The following is a 19,885-nucleotide window of genomic DNA, read 5'->3' as shown; positions in this document are numbered from 1 at the left end:
AAGTATATATTCCCAAAAGGAAAACTCTTTTAGTGTGATTTCCAGTTACTGAAAGTACCACCCAGCCAATTTCACTGTTTTACATTACACCGAGTCCTGTAGGCATCTGAGTTTTCAATCTCTACACTAGGAGTTTTATGACAGATTTTCTTGTGAAATGAGAGGAGGAAAAAACAAAAGATGAATCTTTCCTGAAGAAACTTTTCAAGAGCTTAAAGACTAAAATGGTGATCTCAACTTTCTTGATCATATGGATGATCTTCTTGATCTTCTTGATTCCTCTCTCCAGAGGCAAATTTAATGAGAAGGAAACTGTATATGACAGTCAAGAGCTGGGAAGTACCTGATCTTCCAGAGTGTGAAATAAAGATGCAATACCAAAACACTTCATATTTTTTTTTTAAAAGGTATAGACTTTTACAGAACTTAATAATCTGACTTTTAGAGTTTATTTAGTCTACTTTCTTATTTTATAGATATAGAAACTATCTATATAGGTCATAGATACCTAAACGTCACCTATATAGGGCCAAAGGTTAAGAATTTGCCCCAAATCAGAAAGCTGACAGCTAAATCAGAATTAGAAATCAGTCTCAAAACCAATAGTTCATTTTTAACATTTACCAAACATCTAATACTTATAAGGCTCCATGCAAGATAATAAAGGCATAAACATGTACAATAGTACTTATTAATATATTGCTTTTCACTTTCTTTTTTGTTAATATTTTTATAGAATTTTAAAGAACCCCTAAAGGCTACTTTTAAAAAAACAAAAAAAAACTACTAGCTATACCCTGAAGAATAGAAAGCTGGTACTCAAACAAATATATGTATGTGCATTCATAGCATGTGACTAGCAGCACTACTCACAAGAGATAAAAGGTAGAAACAACCTACATGTCCATCAGAAAATAAATGGATAGGACTTCCCTGATTGCTCAGTGCTAAAGAATCCACCTGCCAATTCAGAAGGAGACAAGGGCTCAATCCCTGATCCCGGAAGATCTCACATGCCACAGAGGAACTAAGCCCATGAACCACTATTTGGAGTCTGTGCTCTAGAGCCCAGAAGCTGCAACTACTGAGCCTACATGCTGCAACTGCTGAAGTCCACCTGCACTAGAGCCCACGCTCTGCAACGAGAAGCCACCGACGTGAGAAGCCCATGTACTGCCACTAGAGAGTAGCCCCTACTCGCCACAACGAGAGAAAAGTCTGCTCAGCAATGAAGACCCAGCACAGCCAAAAATAAATAACTAAAAACAAAAATTTTTTAAAATATGTGAATGGACAAAATACATTGTGCTATCCATACAATGGAATAGTACTCACCCATAAAAAAGAATGAAGTACTAATAGATGCTACAAGGTGGATATATCTTGAAAACACTCTAAGTGAAAGAAATCAGACATGAAAGGTCACATGTTGTATGCTTCCACTTATGTAAAGTAACCAGAAGGATAAATCCATACAGAAAGAATCTAGACTGGTGGTTACCAGGGGCTAGGGAGAGGGAGAGGTAGGGAACAACTGTTTAATGAGTACAAGGTTTCTTCTGGGGGGTGGTAAAAATATTTTTGAGCTAGATACAGAGAGAGTGGTTGCCTAATACTGTGAACTGCTCACTTTAAAATGGTTAATTCAAAAAAATAAAAAATAAAAAATAAAATGGTTAATTCAAAAAATAAAATAAAATGGTTAATTCATGTGAATTTCATATCAATAAAGACATTCTAAAGAACAATTCCTTATCTGACCACCTAATACAAAGTAATTGCTCTTCCTATTAGACAAAACAAAAACAAAACAGAAAGTCCCACATCCATGTAACCACCTATTAGGTACCCAAAGTTACTTTTAGCCTGTTCTCTGAACTGTAAAATAGATGAGTTACGATGTTACCTATACTTCAGATGTTACCTATACTTCAGAGGGTCGTTCTAAGGATTAAATGAGATAATTCAAGAATTTAATGACCCAGCTTCTTTGAAAGAATTAATTTTAGCTATTGTTATTATATAATTAAATAATCATTAATATAATATAGCTAATTTCATTAATTAATATTAATATTATTGGAAATCTATAACTGGTAGGTCTCTCAATCACCAAAAACTGCTCGTATATAATAGTACTGACAAGTAAACTGTTCAAATCTCAAGTTCTTTGATTTAGAATGTATATGAAAGAAAAGACAATCCTGAAATTTTCCACATCACAGAAGCAGACCTTAATAGAGAAATAGGTTCTAAGCTCTGTATAAATGAAAAACATGAAGAGGACTTAGAGGGCTGAAATAAATGCAAACACTGAAAATTAAAATCTGTGAGGAAAAATTTAAAAGATGGTATCATAAAAGTTTCACTTAGTTACAATGTTCTAATACATGAAGCTTCCTATTTTAACATTTTGTTAAATTATAAAAGTGATAAAAGATATATAAAAGATACATCATTATAGAAAACTGGGATTATTTTTTAAGTATGAAGGAGAAAATAAAGCCACTTCAAATCCCAGTTCTCAGAGATAACCATTCTAACATTTTAATCTATTTCCTACTAGACTTTCTTTAATAAAATTGGGATCATAATTTTATACTTTCCTTAACATTCATCACGGACATTTTCTTTAATCAATAAGTATTCTTTGAATACATGATTTATAGTAATAGATTTAGTTTTATGCACACTTACTAGACAAAAGATAATGAAGATTTCTTTACCTTTCCTAACATAGAAAAGGAAATTCTAACATTAAATTGCATCCTGAAGGATTTTAATTAGCTAAATTAAAAAAAAAATTATTTCTTCTTAGTTATAAAATTTTCACAAGAAAAAAAGGTTTTATGCTTTAAATGCCTTTCATTCAACAAACTGGAAAGCTAAAGTTTAGAGTTCTACAACTACAGTTAGTAGCAGAACAAGGATTTGAATCCAAAGCCTAATAAGCATTTAACCAAAACATTATAGGATGACCTGGGTGTGGTTTTATCTAATTACAAGTGGGCAGTTTCCTTTAGTTACTCTATTTTCAAGATAAAGCTAAAAGATGCATCTCTGAAGGAAACCCCTTGAAATTTAATAACAGAACAAATTTAAAAATAAAAGACAAATTAAGTGGGTAGACTAGAGCTCACCATAGAGAAACACTACATAAGTATTAGCTATTATCACTCACAGAAAATAATCACACTAGTGCAGAAAAAAAATTGCATGGTGTGTTTAAAACAGTTAAAAAAAAATAAAACATGGTGATGTTTGTAACAGTTAAAAAATAAAATAAAAGCACATCAAAGATTAGTTGATTTAAGTATATTTTGTTATTACATTATGGAATAAAGTCAGCCCTCTGTATCCCCAGGTTCTATATCCTTGAATTCAACCAACAGCTACAGGCTGGCAACTATTTACATAGCACTGACATTGTATTGGATATTATTAAGTAAACCTAGAGATGATTTCAAGTATATGGGAGGATGTGCATAGGTTTTATGCAAATACTAGCCATTTTACACAAGGGCTCCAAATTTTGGTATCCCCGGAGGTACAATCCAGGATTGAACCAATCCCTGGTGGATACTATGGGACTACTGCACTTTGAAGCTACTGTAAGAGTTATAATAGATCAATACATAACAATATCAGGAAGCAGATAAGAAAACATCTCATTTATGCATCTCATTTATGCAGAAATGTACAATAAGAACAAATAATATAAAGTAGATGGGGCTTCCCTGGTAGCTCAGTGGTATTAAAGAATCCACCAGCCAATACAGGAGATGCAGGTTCAATCCTTGTTTCAGGAGGATCCCCTGAAGAAGGAAAGGGCAACCCACTCTAGTATTCCTGCCTGAAATATCCCATGAAGAGAGGAGCCTGACAGGCTACAGTCCATGAGATCACGAAGAGTCAGGCATAACTTAGCAACTAAACAACAATACATACATCGAGTACAGAGATGTCTGAAAGAATAATTAACATATTAATGGTGGTCATATAGAGATACAATAGACTTTCCTTTTAATTTGTTGTTTTATATCTTTCTACATTTTAAAAATTCAAGATAAATAAATATGTAAATATTCATTATACACATTAAATATAAGGCGGTATCAACAGGGAAAAGAAATAAAATGAAAAAGACCAATGGAGAATAACTTCAAGGAATAGATGGCTATAGGTTATGCCTTGCGAATTTCTTTATCCAGCCCTTATTGCTTTTCTAACATATTAATCTTGTACAATCCTCAATAACCCTAACCATTCATCTTCCTGAACCACAGCATCTAAGTTTCAATGCAGAAAATAAAAACAAACAGATTAGTACCACTATGAATTCATGATCTTCAAAGTAGCTCAGAAGTCTTTTTTGTTTGTTTTTTGTTTTATTTTTTGGCCAAGTCACACAACTTGCAGGATCTTAGTTCCCCAACCAGGGATCAACGCTACACCCTCGGCAGTGAAAGCATGGAGTTCTAACCACTGAACCACCAGAGAGTTCCCTCAGCTCTCCCATCCTAAAGCCACCGACTCATATCTATCATTCTTGGTAAATGAGTGTTCATTGCTCCAAAGAAAACAGGCAGGCTATAAGACACGAATTCCCCATTCTTCCTTTCCCAGATACAAATTTATCCTTACCTTTGTCCCTTTAGGTCCAAGAGAAGAAGCAATCCTGTGTACTAGATCCCTTTTTCCTTCCTTAGTCCCTCAAAAGTTTCTTCTATTAATAAATTCCTATTCTTTATCTTCGACTCCCTCATTCCACAAAATTCCTATTTCTATTTTATCTCTTTCTAGTTTCCAGCTTCCCTTCCTTTCACAACCACACTTAGTACAAAAGTGGTCTTCACTAGCTGCCTCCACTTCCTCTACTTACGTTTATTACTCAATCTGCTACTGCTTGGCTTCTGCTCCCACCAGTCCCTCAAAATTCCTGTCATCAATAAACTCCTGACTTGACTTATTTCCAACTTCTGACTCTATTACCGGTAATGTCTCTCTCCATCATCTTTTGTTTCTCTTCTTCCCTCTTTGATTCCTCTTTAGTCCACTACTTTTTCCATTCCTCTTAAATATTTTGAGTGTTTTGCCCTGGGAAATGAATTTTCAACCTTCTTCTTTATTATTTTCCTTTCTTGACTGTTAATTTCAACTTCAACCATAACTTTAATGATATTCATAAATTGATGACTATCAATGTTTGCCTCCAGTTCCAGATTGTTAGAGATAAATACTGACCAGTATCTTCATTTGGACACTTATATAGACATTTCATCTTTAGTATGTCTAAACCCAATCTCTTTATTTACCTCACCCTCCCATCAGTCTTTTACCATCTTGTTAAAAGAGAACTCCATTTTTGCAGTCTGCTCAGTTCAAAAAATGTGGTCATCATCTTTCACTTACCTTCTTCTCTCACACCCTACACCTAATCTTTAAGCAATTCTTGTCCACTTTTCCTACAAAATATATAGAGAACTCTTACATTTCTGGCTACCTCCACTACTACCATCCTGGTCTAATTGTCTCACCTGAACTGTTATCTACATTGTAGCCTGAATAATCCTTTTAAAACCTAATTCAAAGAAATAACTGGAAAATAAACACACATACAAAACCTAATTTACATCACTCCTTAGCACCCATGTCAAAGTAAAACCTAAAGTCCTTAGATGATCTCAGCACCCTAACATCTCTCTCACTTAATCTCCTACAACTCTTCTCCTTATCCACTCTGCTCCAGCACACTAGCCTCCTTACTAGTAGTTTCTTGAACATGCCAAGCACCTTCCCAAACTCAAATCCTCTGAATTTAACCATTCCTCCATCTGGAAAATTCTTTCCCTAGGTATTACCATAGCTTACTCCCTCAGTTCCTTCAGGTCCATGTACAAATGAAGCGCAATTTCTTTGAGGCACTCCTACCACCTTATATAAAATAGCAGCCACTAGCACTTTATTATCTTTCCTAATGCTTACTTAGTTTTTTCACTCCCCGTCATTTTTTAATCCATGTAATTTACGTAACAAAAGTGTTCCCTTTTAAACTATGCAGTTCAGTGGTTTGAATTATATTCACAAAGTTTTAAAGTCATCAGCTCAGTTCAGTTCAGTTCAGTCGCTCAGTCATGTCCGACTCCTTGCGACCCCATGAATCGCAGCACGCCAGGCCTCCCTGTCCATCACCAACTCCCGGAGTTTCCTCAAACTCATGTCCGTTGAGTCAGTGATGCCATCCAGCCATCTCATCCTCTGTCGTCCCCTTCTCCTCCTGCCCCCAATCCCTCCCAGCATCAGGGTTTTTTCCAATGAGTCAACTCTTTGCATGAGGTGGCCAAAGTATTGGAGTTTCAGCTTCAGCATCAGTCTTTCCAATGAACACCCAGGACTGATCTGCTTTAGGATGGACTGGTTGGATCTCCTTGCAGTCCAAGGGACTCTCAAGAGTCTTCTCCAACACCACAATTCAAAAGCATCAATTTTTTGGTGCTCAGCTTTCTTCATAGTCCAACTCTCACATCCATACATGACTACTGGAAAAACCATAGCCTTGGCTAGATGGACCTTTGTTGGCAAAGTAATGTCTCTGCTTTTTAATATGCTATCTAGGTTGGTCATAACTTTCCTTCCAAGGAGTAAGCGTCTTTTAATTTCATGGCTGCAATCACCATCTGCAGTGATTTTGGAGTCCAGAAAAATAAAGTCTGACACTGTTTCCACTGTCTCCCCATCTATTTCCCATGAAGTGATGGGACCAGATGCCATGATCTTAGTTTTCTGAATGTTGAGCTTTAAGCCAACTTTTTCACTTTCCTCTTTCACTTTCATAAAGAGGCTTTTTAGTTCCTCTTCACTTTCTGCCATAAGGGTGGTGTCATCTGCATATCTGAGGTTATTGATATTTCTCTCGGTAATCTTGATTCCAGCTTGTGCTTCTTCCAGCCCAGCGTTTCTCATGATGTACTCTGCATAGAAGTTAAATAAGCAGGGTGACAATATACAGCCTTGACGTATTCCTTTTCCTACTTGGAACCAGTCTGTTGTTCCATGTCCCAGTTCTAACTGTTGGCTTCCTGACCTGCATACAGGTTTCTCAAGAGGCAGGTCAGGTGGTCTGGTATTCCCATCTCTTTCAGAATTTTCCACAGTTTATTGTGATCCACACAGTCAAAGGCTTTGGCATAGTCAATAAAGCAGAAATAGATGTTTTTCTGGAACTCTGTCACTTTTTCGATGATCCAGCGCATGTTGGGAATTGGATCTCTGGTTCCTCTCCCTTTTCTAAAACCAGCTTGAACACCTGGAAGTTCACAGTTCACGTACTGCTGAAGTCTGGCTTGGAGAATTTTGAGCATTGCTTTACTAGTGTGTGAGATGAGTGCAATTGTGCGGTAGTTTGAGCATCCTTTGGCACTGCCTTTCTTTGGGATTGAAATGAAAACTGACCTTTTCCAGTCCTGTGGCCACTGCTGAGTTTTCCAAATTTAAAGTCATCACCACTACCTAATTCCAAAACACTTTCATAACACAAAAAGAAATGCCATATCCATTAGCAAGTCATTCCCCACTCCTTCATGCCACAAATCTCTGGCAACCACTAATTTACTTTCTGTCTCTATGGATTTGTCTGATTTTACCCTCTAACATTTGATAATCACTTGTTCACTGTCTCTTTCCAACTACCAGCATATAAACTGGTGAGGGCAGGAACTTTGTCTTCTTTAATTCTGTGGCCCCAACATCTAGATTAGTGCTTGGTATATAGGAGGTGCTCAATATCCCACAAGCATCTTAATTTCAACATACTCAAAATGAAACTCATCATCTTCTGCTTGGCTTTCCAGGTCATGCTAGTGGTAAAGAATTCACCTGCCAAAGCAGGAGATGTAAGAAATCCCTGGGTTTGATCCTTGGGTCAGGAAGATCCCCTGGAGGAGGGCACGGCAACCCACTCCAGTATTCTCGCCTGAAGAATCTCATGGATACAGAAGCCTGCCAGGCTACAGTCCACAGGGTCACAAAGAATCAGACACAACTGAAGTGACTTAGCCTTTCTTTTAGCATGAAATAATTATTTCGAAGCAGCACTTACCAAACTACACTAAAATTGTGTCTGCTCTATTATTAACAATGGTGAGTCTCTTTAAAGCACTGAGCACAAAATACATTAAATAAACAAATAAATGGCCACTTTCCCAAATACCTTAATATTCAGTGTATTAAAGACTAAAATTTGCTTAAAAATTAATAACTAAATACCATTATGGCAACAAATCATAATTTCCACCCCTCCATTCCTACTTTCTCCCTAACATCTTCTCCAGACAACAGAGACTATTAATATCTATCAAGGGTAACGCTCACTTACTTATTCATCCTCAATTAACTTTGGGTCTAAAACCTAGTTTAGAACACATAAGAGGAAGATTAACTTACACATGCCAGAGTAGGGAAGCCAAAGTAGAAATGGCTGTAGCCAGAGCTAATCTCCAAGATTCACCATGGTGAATAGTGCAGTTACCTGTTTTCAACTATCAGGATACTGTGACTTTTACTGTACAAAAAAAACACAAGACAAAAAAACCAAACACAAGACATATGTAATAACTGTATAAAATGTCACTAGTTGACTATGATACTTCTATCACATTTATTAAGCTTTCTATAATACTTGAGGGTCTCTTCACTTCATCTGTGCTGCACTAATTCAGGTTCTTAGCATATCCAGCCTTGGTTTACCACATCTTGCACTGTTATACCTTTTCTCTCACTTATTCTCCCCTTCCCCAATCTCTAGCTCTATGATCCAGCTGTACCGAATTTCTTTCAATTCTCCAACACACTCATCTCAATATTTTCCAATATGATATTCTTCCCTTTGCCTAAGACATACTTCCTCCAACAAAGTCCCTTCACCTTTACCTGATGAATTTTTATCATTTCAGAACTGAGTCTGGATTTCACCTTTTATCAAAAGCCCCTCTCTGATTCTCTGGCACACTGGCACCTTCTCATGTCCTACCTCATCAATCTGTATTTCCCTTTTCAGAGCACTTAAACATACTATTTTTAATGGGTTATTTATTAGTCTGTTTCCCCAACCAGAAGGCAAGCTAAGTTAGGGTAGGGATCACATTTTTTCTTTCACTATTACATCCACAGTCAGTTGGTAAACACATGATATTAGCCAAGATTACAGGGGGGAAAAAAGAACCGATCAGAAGTCAGAATACAAAAAAAAAAAAAAAAAGTCAGAATACCTCTCAAAATCAAGCTCTTCTGCTGATTAACAGTGCAGACTTAGGCAAGTCTCTCAATCATTTGGGGTTTTGCTTTTATTATCTATAAGATGTGGATAATAACTATACCTCCCAGGTGCAAAAAGATTAAACGAAGTAATGTATATCCAAGTGCTCTACAAAGCTGTGAGCAAAGTGTAATATGAGTGTAAGCTGTCTACTTGTCCATTCTCCAACAACAGAAATAATCCTACTTGTTTATCATTACATTTTACATTGGTCTATTAAAGTTAAAAGGAATTTTTCTTTAAAAGAAACCAGATTTGGAAGATATACTAGAAGCAGAATGGTTCCTATTCCATCTCTTAGCAGTTTCAACTAACAAGCAGTAGATTTTTCTGAACCTGTTAGTCAAGTGCTAATAGCTTAATGAACAACTAGGTAGAAAAGAATAAATTCAGCCCTCTAACAGTTACAGCTGAAAATAGCACCTGGGGGGGAAAGTTCTAACATAAAAACAGGTTAAAATACAAGTTTTTCTTTATTAAAAAATGCTGATAATCTTGTATTCTTACACTGTACCAAAAATGGCATAGTTTCACATAATAATACTCAATTTATTTCCTCCTGTTTCCTTTTTCTCATCCTATTCTACACACCTACCAGTTATAGAATTACAACATTTATATCTGTATTCTCAAAATTACTTCGTTAAAAATGTAACTGTGCTGCAATATTAGAGGTGAATTAAAGTTATTCTGATGGCAAATGCCATTTCAGTATCCTCCATAGGTATTTCACTATAACATCTTCTAGAGACAAAGAGTAGCAACCCACTCCAGTACTCTTGCCTGGAAAATCTCATGGATGGAGGAGCCTGGTAGGCTGCAGTCCATGGGGTCACTGATAGTCGGATACAACTGAGTGACTTCACTTTCACTTTTCACTTTCATGCACTGGAGAAGGAAATGGCAACCCACTCCAGTGTTCTTGCCTGGAGAATCCCACAGATGGGGGAGCCTGGTGGGCTGCCATCTATGGGGTCGCACAGAGTCGGACACGACTGAAGCGACTTAGCAGAAGCAGCAGCAGAGGCACAGAGAGATACAGAAACTTATTAAAAAAAATTTTTTTTAAACTTGACCAATTAAAATAAAATTCTGACTATGATTTGTTGTTTAAAGACTTCCTTGGCGGTCCAGTGGCTAAGACTCCACACTTTTACTGCAGGTGGCATGACTTGGATCCCTGGTGAGGGAACTAAGATACGGCACACCGCAGAAAGATTTGTTTAATGCATTTACTCATATTTAGTAAAGGTATACACATAATCCATAATATTCAAAACACACTGGTAATCTAAAACTAGTTTATTCATTTTGGACACTAATATAAGTAAAAAATGTAGTTAAATCTGACATTCTCTCAACTCTCCACAAAAAAATAAAATAATAATTTTTAATTTTAAAAATGTCTGCTAAATGCCGATTTCAGTGTTTAAGACTGACATCTGGAGTCACATATCCTGTGCAGCCTTCGCTGATCCTTTACAAACAGTGTTAAAGACTCCCTCTTCTCTACCTGCATAACACCCTTTATTTTTAATAAAGCACATAGTGCATTATTTTAAAGTTTGCTGATTTTATTTTCTCTCAACTGTGAACTTTGTAAGAGTGATTCCCTCTTATATTGTGTCCTTAGTCCAATACAAGAGCTATAGATGGCAAATATATGGGGAAAAAATGGAAATAGTGAGACTTTATTTTCTTGGGCTCCAAAATCACTACAGACGGTGACTGCAGCCATGAAATTAAAAGACACTTGCTCCTTGGAAGGAAACTATGACAAAGCTAGACAGAGTATTAAAAGGCAGAGACATCACTTTGCTGACAAAGGCCTGTATAGTCAAATACTGTATTTCCAGTAGTCATGTATGGATGTGATAATTGGACCATAAAGAAGTCTGAGTGCCAAAGAACTGATACATTTGAATTGTGGTGCTAGACAAGACTCTTGAGAGTCCCTTGGCCTGCAAGGACATCAAAAGGAAATCCATCCAGTCCATCCTAAAGGAGATCAATTCTGAATATTCATTGGAAGCACTGATGGTGAAGCTGAAGCTTCAGTTCTTTGGCCACCTGATTAGAAGAGCCAACTTTTTGGTAAAGACCTTGACGCTGGGAAAGATTGAAGGCAAAAGGAGAAGGAGGGCAGCAAAGGATGAGAGGGTTAGATAACATCACTGACTCAATGGACATAAATTTGAGCAAACTCCAGGAGATGGTGAAGGACAGGGGAGCATGCTACATACAGTCCATGAGGTCACAGAGAGTCAGATACAACTGAGCAGTTAAACAACAAGTAAGGGGAGGAAAGGCTAGAAAAAGATAGAGAACACAACTTGAAATTTATAGAATATTAAACATAAAATATGGCTATCTAAACCACTTTAGAAGTTATTTTCTCCATATAACCTGAGACAAAGTAACTGTAAACAACAATTTTCTAATATTTACAAGCTGAAATTCAACTGAGTTTTATTTTAATGATACAAAGAAGAAATAATACTGTTCTGAATTATGAATCACCTCTCCTGAAAAATCCTGAGTTTCAGCTAATATGGTTTTCGTTTTTAAATAAATGCTCAAACCTAAAAATTATCAGGAAACCATTGTTATATATCATTGCCAATCATCTAAAGCAAGATTTGTCAATTTATTGGTTCATTGAGAATTATTTATTAATACTTAATCAGTATTAAGTCAGTTGGTATTTCAGTTCAGTTGCTCAGTCATATTGGTATTTAGCACTCATTTAAATCTGTACTGAGAAGACTTACAAATGTCAAAGTAAGGAAGGCTCTTTAGAAACCCAGGGTGTCAAAGAATCACCTATGATGATAGATAAAATATACGGAAAAAGAATAGTGAAAAATAAAGTAACAAAGTATCAGAAAAGAAAACTTCCTGCTGAAGATAAGAAAGATCTGGAATTCAAGAGTCTTACCCTGAACATTCAAAGAAGTTATCTGAATCATCCTGAAGTTTCTATTCAATCGTAGTTGAATACTAAAATTAGAGATATTGCTTTTGTCTGTCTATTCCTAGCTGCTGCTGCTGCTGCTAAGTCACTTCAGTCGTGCCTGACTCTGTGTAACCCCATAGACGGCAGCCCACCAGGCTCCCCCGTCCCTGGGATTCCCCAGGCAAGAACAGTGGAGTGGGTTGCCATTTCCTTCTCCAGTATTCCTAGCTATTTTAACTCAGAAAACTTCTTTACTCCCTTATTTTTACCAAATATTATCCTTTGAATTTTCACATTGAAGTTTTATCTACATTTAAGGATCTTTAGCAATCCAAATGTGGATTTGCTTATCTGTCCTAATACAGCACATCCACATCTGAATTGCTTAAATGGTACTTGTCCCACAGCATATCCCAACTGTCCCTTTATGAAGAGTTAAGTTTACTACGACCCATGGTCTCTTCCCTATGCAATTAACACACTAGTAGATGAACAATGTCCTGCTAAAAAGGAAGCAGGAAATCAAAGATGGAGCAGAGCATTACAGGGAGGGTCCTTCCCAGAGTAATGAAGGATCCTCCCTGTAACGCTCTACTCCATCTTTGGTTCCAGAACTAGACAGTGGTGAATATTCAAACAGTTCTTAACGGAAGGCCTAGAACCTTGCTTTCCACAAAAATCTCTCTAATTTGACCTATCTAACAAATGGTTTCTCTCTCCTGGGCAACATTATAGGTTCCAATTTACAATGATTTTTTTCCAAAAGATCTTACTTTTCATAGTTCACTTTTTCTGTTTTATTCATAAAGTTTTGCTAAATTTCACTTTTAAATCTATTTTACTTGGGAGATTCCAACATACAGTTTATTTCTATATTGGCTGATAATTGATGTTCTAAAAAGGCCTAACAGTCAGTTCAAGAAATACTAGTATAAATGTATAGGAGAACAAAGCACATCTAAATTTAAGAGAAAATGTACTTTGGATTTAGACATAAATAAGCAAGTATGATGAGAACACAATTACTCACTAGCTATCTTTCAGCTTTAAGTTACCTTTCTAATTTTAGAATTAGTGGCCATCTCCCTTCTGAAGTTTGCCACCTCAAGCAGCCCATCATAATTTCACCAAATGAGTAAAGCCAAGCCTGATTACAGACCTAATCTTACATATTCTTAGGAGTAGGTTGGTTTCTGTAATTAGGGGCAATATTAAGTTGGGGAATCTGTGATGAAATCAGTACTCAGTAAAAGCACTAGTCATTCTACAAAAATTACTGTAAATTATTTACACCTAAAATATTATTTATTCATAAACCCTACTTGTACAGATTAATAAGCATTTACCAGTAAACTTACAAGTACTAGTCAAGATAAATTTAACTTCATTAAGCTGAATCATATTTAAATTCTCTCATTTATTCTCAAACTTAAACTTGAGCTGTGGCAATAACTTAAGAGAACGTCCTTTTAAATAGAGAACATTTTAGTAGTCTGAGGACCAAAAGAAAATAAATTAAGCACTTTTAATGCTTACACAAAACAAATACTGAACTACCCAACAATGCATTTTACCCAGGTCCTCTGATGAATACAATTACACCTTTATTAATATACCAGTATTTGAAAAAGAATAGGTACATGTATATGAATAACTGAGTCACTTTGCTGCATATCTGAAACTAACACATTGTTAATCAACAATACTCCAATATAAAATAAAAGTTAAAAAACAATAAAAAGATAAAAGATATCATTAAGAAAATGAACAAAAACTAATAATCTAACAGTACAGGGTCCTCATTATCCTCTACTAATGATTCATATAAATACAAAAAGAACACTTTTATAAGACTTAATAGGGTTTACAATTTCCATAAACAGTACAAAAAGGCCAGAAGATGAGGCCTCCGCACCCAGGTCAGAAGGTGTCCAGTATGCTCCTGGGGAAGAGTGGAAGGCAATTACCAACAGATCCAGAATTACTAATAGCTCAAAGAATGAAGCGGCTGGGCCAAAGCAGAAATGACCCTCAGCTGTGGATGTGTCTGGTGATTAAAGTAAAGTCCAATGCTGTAAAGAACAATTTTGCATAGGAACCTGGAATGTTAGGTACATGAACCAAGATAGTGTAAAGTCAAGTGGGCCTTAGGAAGCATTACTACAAACAAAGCTAGTGGAGGTGACGGAATTCCAGCTGAGCTATTTCAAATCCTAAAAGATGATGCTATTAAAGTGCTGCATTCAATATGTCAACAAATTTGGAAAATTCAGCTGTGGCTGCAGGACTAGAAAAGGTCAGTTTTCACTCTAATTCTAAAGAAGGGTAGTGCCAAAGAAAGTTCAAATAACAGGACAATTGTGCTCACTCGCTCACTCTTCATGCTAGCAAGGTTATGCTCAAAATCCTTTAAACTAGGCTTCAGCAGTATGTGAACCAAGGACTTCCAGATGTACAAGCTAAGTTTAGAAAAGGCAGAGGAAACACATCAAATTGCTAACATTCATTTGTTGGATCACAGAGAAAGTAGGGAATTCCAGAAAAACATCTAATCCTGCTTCATTGTCTATGTGAAAGACTTTGACTGTGTGGATCACAACAAACTGTGGAAAATTCTTCAAGAGATGGGAATACCAGACCATCTTACCTGTCTCCTGAGAAACCTGAATGCGAGTCAAGAAGCAATAGTTAGAACCAGACATGGAACAACTGAATGATTCAAAACTGTGAAGGAGTACAACAAGGCTGTATATTATCACCCTGCTTATTTAACTTATACGCAGAGTTTATCATGCAAAATGCTGGGATGGATGAATCACAAGCTGGAATCAAGGTTGCTGGGAGAAATATAAAAAAAAAAAAAGGTTGCTGGGAGAAATATCAACAACATCAGATATGCAGATGATACCACTCTAGTGGCAGAAAGTGAAGAGGAACTGAAGAGCCTTTTGAGGATGGTGAAAGAGGAAAGTGAAAAAGCTGGCTTAAAACTCAATATTCAAAAACTTATGATGATGGCATCTGGTCACATCACTTCATGACAAATACATGGGGAAAATGTGGAAACAGTGACAGACTCTATTTTCTTGGGCTCCAAAATCACCGTTTGGCCACAAAATTAAAAGATACTTGCTCCTTGGAAGGAAAGCTATGGCAAATCTAGACAGAGTATTAAAAAGTAGAGATATCACTTTGCTGACAAAGGCCTGTCTAGTCAAAGCTATGGTATTTCCAGTAGTCATGTACAGATGTGAGAACTGGACCATAAAGAAGGCTGAGCACCAAAGAATTGAAGCATTTGAAATGTGGTGCTGGACAAGACTCTTGAGAGTCCCTTGGACTTCAAGGAGATCAAACCAATCCATCCTAAAGGAAATCAACCCTGAATATTCACTGGAAGGACTGATGCTGAAGCTCCAATACTTTGACCACCTGATGGGAAGAGCCGACTCTTTATTTTTTTTTTTTTAATATTTATTTTTTTCCCCATTTATTTTTATTCATTGGAGGCTAATTACTTTACAATATTGCAGTGGTTTTTGCCATACATTGACATGAATCAGCCATGGATTTACATGTGTTCCCCATCCTGATCCCCCCTCCCGCCTCCCTCTCCATCCCATCCCTCTGGGTCTTCCCAATGCACCAGCCCTGAGCACCCGTCTCGTGCATCCAACCTGGGCTGGTGATCTGTTTCACCCTTGATAGTATACTTGTTTCAATGCTGTTCTCTCTGAACATCCCACCCTCGCCTTCTCCCAGAGTCTAAAAGTCTGTTCTGTACATCTGTGTCTCTTTTTCTATTTTGCATAAAGGGTTATCATTACCATCTTTTTAAATTCCATATATATGCGTTAGTATACTGTATTGGTCTTTATCTTTCTGGCTTACTTCACTCTGTATAAGGGGCTCCAGTTTCATCCATCTCATTAGAACTGATTCAAATGAATTCTTTTTAATGGCTGAGTAATATTCCATGGTGTATATGTACCACGGCTTCCTTATCCATTCATCTGCTGATGGGCATCTAGGTTGCTTCCATGTCCTGGCTATTATAAACAGTGCTGCGATGAACACTGGGGTGCACGTGTCTCTTTCAGATCTGGTTTTCTCGGTGTGTATGCCCAACAGTGGGATTGCTGGGTCATATGGCAGTTCTATTTCCAGTTTTTTAAGAAATCTCCACACTGTTCTCCATAGTGGCTGTACTAGTTTGCATTCCCACCAACAGTATAAGAGGGTTCCCTTTTCTCCACACCTTCTCCAGCATTTATTGCTTGTAGACTTTTGGACAGCAGCCATCCTGACTGGCGTGCAATGGTACCTCATTGAGGTTTTGATTTGCATTTCTCTAATAATGAGTGATGTTGAGCATCTTTTCATGTGTTTGTTAGCCATCTGTATGTCTTCTTTGGAGAAATGTCTGTTTAGATCTTTGGCCCATTTTTTGATTGGGTCATTTATTTTTCTGGAATTGAGCTGGAGGAGTTGCTTGTATATTTTTGAGATTAATCCTTTGTCTGTTTCTTCATTTGTTATTATTTTCTCCCATTCTGAAGGCTGTCTTTTCACCTTGCTTATAGTTTCCTTTATTGTGCAAAAGCTTTTAAGTTTAATTAGGTTCCATTTGTTTATTCTCGCTTTTATTTCCAGTATTCTGGGAGGTGGGTCATAGAGGATCTTGCTGTGATTTATGTTGGAGAGTGTTTTGCCTATGTTCTCCTCTAGGAGTTTTATAGTTTCTGGTCTTACATTTAGATCTTTAATCCATTTTGAGTTTATTTTTGTGTATGGTGTTAGAAAGTGTTCTAGTTTCATTCTTTTACAAGTGGTTGACCAGTTTTCCCAGCACCACTTGTTAAAGAGGTTGTCTTTTTTCCATTGTATATCCTTGCCTCCTTTGTTGAAGATAAGGTGTCCGTAGGTCCGTGGATTTATCTCTGGGCTTTCTATTCTGTTCCATTGGTCTATATTTCTGTCTTTGTGCCAGTGCCATACTGTCTTGATGACTGTGAGCCGACTCTTTAGAAAAGACCGTGACACTGGGAAAGATTGAAGGCAAAAGAAGAGGGCAGCAGAGGATGAGATGGTTAAGACAGCATCACTGGCTGAATGGACATGAGTTTAAGCAAACTCCAGGCGATGGTGAAGGACAGGGAAGCCTGGGGTGCTGCAGGCCATGGGGTCACAAAGAGTAGGACACAACTTAGTGACTGAACAACAACCAAATAGCTTCCATAGTTATAGAAGCATATCTCACTTCATTTATGCAGTTTTTCTTCCTCCTAGCTCACTGTCACTATTGTGTGACATTTATTGGAAAACTGCAATCCTCATGCTACTATTAAATATAAACATTTGCTTTCGAGAAATTACCAAAATGATTCAACTATGCATATTAATAGTCAAAAAAATTTCCAATCTATATGAGGTTAATCTACTTCATGAATTTTTCAACAATTCATCTGTAGTCTAATCGTGCTCATCAAAATTTTGTTTTTGATTATTGTAAACTGTAGCACACTCAGTATTATCCTATTTACATTTAAAGCACATTTAAATTATTCAGTCAGCTAATGTACAGTGTTACATGGGAAAATGAAACAGTCTCCCTTCCATATGCCACCACACAATTACCTGTTTCATTAACTTTACCAAAATAAAAGTTACTATATCTCAGTCTTAAAATTACTTTTTTAAACATTTCATGTGTGGGGTAAAATATACATAAAATGTACCTTTGTAACCATTTTTTAAGTCAACAATTCAATGGCATTAAGTTCATTCACAATGTTGTACAATAATCATCACTACTATTCATTTCTAGGACTTATCACCCCAAACATAAACTCTATATAAACCCATTAAAAAATAATTCATTGCCCTCTCCCCATAGTCCCTGGTGACCACTATCCTACCTTTTGTCTTTATTCTAGATACTCCAAGGAAACTGACAATATTTGTCCTTCTGTGTCTGGCTTATATCACTTAGCATATGTTTTCAAGGTTAATCCTTGTTGTAAGATGATATCAGAATTTCATTCCTTTGTAAGAATGAATAATATTCCACTGTTACATTTTAGTTATCCTTTCACCCGTTAATGGAAACTTAGCTTTCAGTACAGAGTTGTGCATCCATCATCACAATAAGTTTTAGAATATCTTTATCATTCTCCAAAGAAACTTCAAATGGTTTAACTATAATTCTCCATACCACTGTCCATCCCTAGGAACTACTAATCTACTTTCTGCCTCTCAAGATCTGCTTAGTCTGTAGATTTTATATAAATGGAATCATACAGTATGTGGTCCTTCATGACTGACTTCTTCCACTAAGCATATTTTCAAGACTCATCCATGTTGCAGCATGTATCAGTAATTGATTCCTTTGGCCAAATACTATTCCATTAAATTGACATACTACATTTTGTTTATCCATCTATTCATTAGTTAATGGACATTTGGGTTGTTTCCATACTTTGTCTATTATGAACAATGCTGCTAAGAGCATATATATACAAGATTTTATGTGTACAGATGTTTTCATTTCTCTTGGGTATGTATCTAGAAATGAGATTGCTGGATATGGTAACTCTGTGTTTAACTTTTTGAGGAACTATCAGATTATTTTCCAAAGTGGCTGTACTGTTTTATACTCTACCAGCAATATGTGAGCTTATTTCTCTACACACTTATCAACACTAATTTTTCCTGACTTTTTGATTATAGCCATCTTAGTAGATCTGAAGTGGTATCTTACCGTGGTTTTGTTCTGCATTTCTGTAATGACTAATGATGCTGAAAATCTTTTCATGTGCTTATCAATTTACTATATTTTTATTAAATCAGTGCCTTCATTTTAAAACATTTATGTTTATCAATACTTATGAAAAATATATTAAAGTCAATATGCTCTTAAATATAACTTAAATAAATATGTTTAATAGCACGAGCAGTATTTTGCTATTAAACTAAATACACAGGAACAGTTAACCTCATCAATAAAATGTAGTTAGACTCTTCATACTGTGTTTCCTTATAGCCAATCACCTATATATTTCTTTCATTTAACTAATATGTTTTTATTTAAATACCATCAATTCCTGTGCTCAAGAATGTCAGTCAGATGCAGCCACTAGGAAAACAGTACAAAGGTTCCCCCTAAAAACTAAAAGTAGAATCATATGATCCAACAATCCACTTCTGGGTATTTACCTGAAGAAAACAAAACAGCTATCTTGAAAAGGTATCTGCGCCCTCATTTTCACTGCAGCATTATTTACAACAGTCAAGACAAGGAACAACTGAAGGGTCCATCGATAAATGAATGGATAAACAAGTTGTGATATATATACACACCTACACAGAGAAATATTATTCAGCCGTAAAAGAAGGAAATCTTGCCATTTAACAATGTGAATGGACCTTGAGGGCATTATGCTAAGTGAAATAAGTCAGACAGAAAGACAAGTATTGTATGATCTCACTTATATGAGCAATCAAAATTTTTTCTTAAAGACTGAACTCAAAGATATAGACTGGTGGTTTTGGGGGTGGGGGAGGGTGGGTGTTGTAAATGAAATGGGTGAAGGTGGTCAAGTTTCAAGAGAACCTTC

General features: G+C 36.4%; 1 protein-coding gene across 5 annotated transcripts in view; it reads right to left on the bottom strand.

Moving 5' to 3' along the window:
- The window catches only part of NFAT5 (nuclear factor of activated T cells 5), a 117,478-nt gene that overhangs the window by 83,635 nt on the left and 13,958 nt on the right, over window positions 1–19,885 (bottom strand). Inside the window, exon 1 of one of the 5 annotated variants that reach the window (XM_043898949.1) lies at window positions 8,443–8,560. The exons of the other annotated variants lie outside the window; for them this stretch is intronic. The gene's annotated coding sequence lies outside the window, so the exon portion shown is untranslated. Of the gene's footprint in view, window positions 1–8,442; window positions 8,561–19,885 lie in introns of those variants that run through there. 5 annotated transcript variants of the gene reach the window in all.

This window comes from Cervus elaphus, chromosome 4 (genome assembly GCF_910594005.1).
Source record: "Cervus elaphus chromosome 4, mCerEla1.1, whole genome shotgun sequence".
Lineage (NCBI taxonomy): Eukaryota > Metazoa > Chordata > Mammalia > Artiodactyla > Cervidae > Cervus > Cervus elaphus.
Note: the sequence above shows the minus strand (reverse complement) of the source record. Positions and strands in the feature narration are given on the sequence as shown.